We start from the raw sequence: 4470 nt of genomic DNA, 5'->3' as shown, positions 1-4470 counted from the left end.
ACGACATTAGTACCCCTAGGAACATATTAGAATCATTTATATGGGTCGAAGGGGGTCACAGGATGAACTATGACCCTTTTCGACAGATTTCATAACGACATATGTCCCTAGGGGTCCTAGGACCCTTCGAGACATATTAAAATTATTTATATAAGTCGAAGGGGTTTACAAGATGACCTATGACCACTTTTGACACATTCCATGATGACATATGTCCCCAGGGGTCATAGGACCCCTAGGAACATATTATAATCGATTATATGAGTCGAAGGAGGTCACATAATGATCTATGACCCCTTTCGACACATTCCATAATGATATATGTCTTTAGGGGTCCAAGGACCCCTAGTGACATATTACAATCGTTTATATGGGTCAAAGGGGGTCACAGGATGACCTATGACCACTTTCGACACATTCCATGATGACATATGTCCCTAGGGGTCCTAGTGTAGACACCTAAGAACTTTTAGAAAATAAAGTATTTTTATTTTTTGAAAAATTCCTGATGACATCATCATTTATTAATTAATTAATTATTTAATTTATTTATTTATTTTTATGCCATTAAATCCCTTTATCTTAATTAAAAATATTTAATTAAGGAATCCCTCCCAAAAATGTTTAAATCTTATTTAAAAATTATTTCCTTATTTATTAATTATTTAATTAATAAATTGACCAAAAAACCCAAAATAAATTAAAAAATTATTTTTTGCCCAAAACTTGGCCAATTTTTTTAAGACCACTAACCTCTTCCAAAATCTTCTAATTTTTTAATTTTGATTAAAGGCTAATCCCATCATTTCCTACCCCTAATCCCAACCCAAAATATTTAATTAAGATTAAATATTAATCCTCATGTTTATTATTAAAGTTTTAATAAATATCTCCTCAACCCAAACCCTTGAAATAAATTAAACTTTATTTATTTCCTAAAAATCTAATTTATCCTCATCCTAGGAAGTTCTAGACTATTCTAGAAAGTCTTTATCCTCATCCAAAGTCTAGACTCTTCTAGAAGATGTTTTTAAACCTAATCCTAATCCCCTCCTAACCTTGTCACATTCCCTAAACATTGGTTAAAACTTACTAACCCAAGCCAAAGTTAACAAATATCTCCTCCTTCACCCACCCTCATTAAATGTCATCCACTTGCCTATCCTTAAGCTAATCCTAAACCATCCTAATCCATCCTCTAATCATTTGCACAATCCTAAGCAAGCTTAAAACCCTCCTAATCAAGCCCAAGTCGAAATTGCTCTCATCTCCCTCAAAATATCTCAACCATAAAACTTTATGAAGCCCACTAGGCCATAAATGACTCTTCCAAGCCCTTTTATTGCTCTTACAAGTCATTATGAGGGTCTTTATGAAGATTTTGTCCCTTGAGCCTCTTTTTTTGACTCATCCTTCCCCTTTCCTCCATCCTCTCACCATGTGACATGTGTCACTCCCTGATTGGCCGTAAGGAAGCACAATCCATGTGCTCTCCTCTCATGCAATATGAGCCCTCCATGAGCTTTTTCCCATCCTTGCATCTTAGCCCTCAATCCCTCAAGCCTCTTGCCTATAAATTGGATCCTTCCCCTTTGCAAAATAACACAATCCATGAAGTAAAGTCATAATGCCATTTTAAGAAGCCATTTTACATCAAAACCATACACTCACACCCAAATTTCAACTCCATTTGAAGCCCTTTTTGAAGCATAAGCTTGAGCATACATCCTATCTATTTAGACAAAGCCACTCAACAAGAGAGCTTCTTATTGAGAGAGTCCATTAATGGCTCATATTCTCAATTGAGAGCTCATCTTAGTCTATCTTGAAGTTTATGAATTTTGTTTAGTTTGTAGAAGCTTTATTTAAATTTGGTTTCTTTTAGCATACTAACATTGCTCATATACATTTTGGCACGCCCGGTGGCACCCCGCATGGGTCATCTTCATTAGCTTTTTTAGTCAAGTTTTGTATGTCATTTGCTAATTTTGGCTAATTTTTTTTGTTTTTGTGATTGGTAGGATTGTATAAATTGGTTTTGTAGGTCCACATGAGCATGAAGAAGACAAAGGAACTCATAGTCTATCTGATAGTGTTTGCAGATTTTTCAAGCTTATAGGTGGACAAAGCACTTGGAATTCTTCTTCCTCTTCTTGTCTATAGTCTTCTTATTCCATCTACTTCTTCTTCTTCTTCTTGTGGGAGATCTTGGCCATTTTTTTTTTTAAGGAAGAAAAATCATACACACTTCTTTCTAGTGCTTTAAATGAACCCCTAAATCATACTTAAATCCATTAAAAACTAAAAATTTGCAAAAAAGAAAAAATCTTTTAAGAAGTGAAACTAAACTGATCCAATCATTTGCATCCTTGCAACATCAAGGTTTTAGATGCATTCATGCAAAGTTAGGAATGCTTCATTTTTTGGAATTTAAAAAGAACTTCAAGTTTCCATTCCAAAAGGTTCAAAATCAACACTAAGTGTACACTAAAATCTAAATCAAACTCAAAGCATCAATCAAGGATAAAATGAACCTCATTTGCAAATATTTTAAAGTTCTTTTAAAAATCTCATGAAAACTAAGAGTCCTAAATGGTTGCCAAAAATTGTCCTAAAAGCTTTGTTATTTGTTCCAAACAAATGTCTTGTTGCAAAATCTTGAATGTTTCTTAGGTTTTTCATGCATCAAAACAATCTAGGAATATCATTTTTGGGCATAAAATATGCAAACTAGACCACAAAATTTTGAATGAAAACCAAAGTCCAAAGAGTCATTTACACTTTTGAGTCCAAAACAATCTTGAATGATCTAAGGTTAAAAAAAAGCACTTCAAAGCTCTTAAAACAACACACAAAATCTCAATTTTGAATGCTCAAAGGAAAAAACTTGAATGTTTAATCACTTGTCTTTGAATGCATCTTGCTAAACACACTCTTGAATGCCATGGATTAAAATCAATTTTTTCTTGAATGCATGATTAAAACAACAAATCCAATCTTAAATGCCAAGGATCAATTAACCATTGCAATATCAAACACTTCATTTGGAGCTTCTAAAATTGAACAAAACAAATCTCTTTTCCACATGCAATTTAGGTAAAGTTTGATTTTTGAACATTTAAGAAACTTTGTTAAGTTAAATACAAATTTGCAAAAATCAATTTGAGTAGTTCCTTGGACTCACCTCTTTTCTAATCACCCATCAATTCAACCATTGGTTGCAATCTCAGTGCCATTTATGGGGATGGGTCTACTTGAAAAAGGTGGTAAATGTTCCACAATCTAAATCACTCACTTGGTCTTTGAATGTTTTCTTTAACTTTATCAAAAAATTTAAATGACCAAAACTCTAGAGTAAATCGATCACACTTCAAGTTTGGGCACTAAAATTGAACAACTATTGACGTGGAGGGCCTCTGGGCACGTGCTTGACAAATCGAGTCTCACACATCTTTTCTTTGGGCTTAAAACAAAATCACACCAACTCTTGAATGCTTTAAAAGAAATTAATCGATACTTGACATGGAGGGCCTCCGGGTGCACGAGTTTTCTTTTGTTGACCCTAACACTTCTTCTTGTTTGCATTCTTCGACCGATTTACTTTTTTTGGCGCTTCAAGTTGGAATTTAACATTGTCTCTTAAACATGAGTGCTTGCAAAGTCTAGATTAGCACACATAAGAGTCAGTTGGTAAAAGAACAAGCGTGTTTTTTTAGCCCAAGGTCATCCAAGTCTTCACTCCCCTTGTCATCTTTCGAGGCCATCTTGGGTGCATAAGATTAGGATCCAAAATCTTGTTTCTTTTTAGGAGGCCTACTTGGGGATTTCATCACCCCTTGGGACGACCTCAACTCTAGCGTTCTGGTGGAGTATAAAGATCGGGAGGTGAATCTAAAGACACCTCTCTTGAAATCAAGATTTTGTCACTCGGGCTAAGCCTCAAGGAACTTTATACCCTTGAGAAGTGAAAGAGGAGAAGTGGGTTACCACTCCTCTCGGCTGTGTGACATCTTTTTGTTTTCATCTATGAATTTGGGCCTCACGTACCTTGCGTATATCGAGGACTCCCTAGTTAAACCAAATTTCATCCTTGTAGAAAGCTTCCTAGGATGTTGGTGTGTTTAACGTGCTTGCTCCAAACTTTTGTCTGCTTGGTTGTTCATAGCTTTTGAATGAATGTTTGCCAACTTTGGTCAAAATTCCAGAAAAGCAAAAATATCCCAACTCAAGGCATACTTAGCGTAGTCACTGCCTCATCAAAAAATCATCCAAGCTCCCCGGCTACAATCGAATCTATCTAGTTCCTTGCTTTAGAAAAATCCCAAATCCAAAGTCTCTCCAAATCATCCCCCCCAGCCAGCTAGCAACCCAATCCAAAATCACACCCAAGCCTTTAGAGAGTTGTTTTCATTCTACTAGAATTTGCTATCCAATCAATCCGACCAATCCACCAGCCTCACCAAGGTTATC

The sequence above is a fragment of the Cupressus sempervirens genome, chromosome 9 (assembly GCF_028749045.1).
Source record: "Cupressus sempervirens isolate cs-2001-9-10 chromosome 9, ASM2874904v1, whole genome shotgun sequence".
Lineage (NCBI taxonomy): Eukaryota > Viridiplantae > Streptophyta > Pinopsida > Cupressales > Cupressaceae > Cupressus > Cupressus sempervirens.
Note: the sequence above shows the minus strand (reverse complement) of the source record.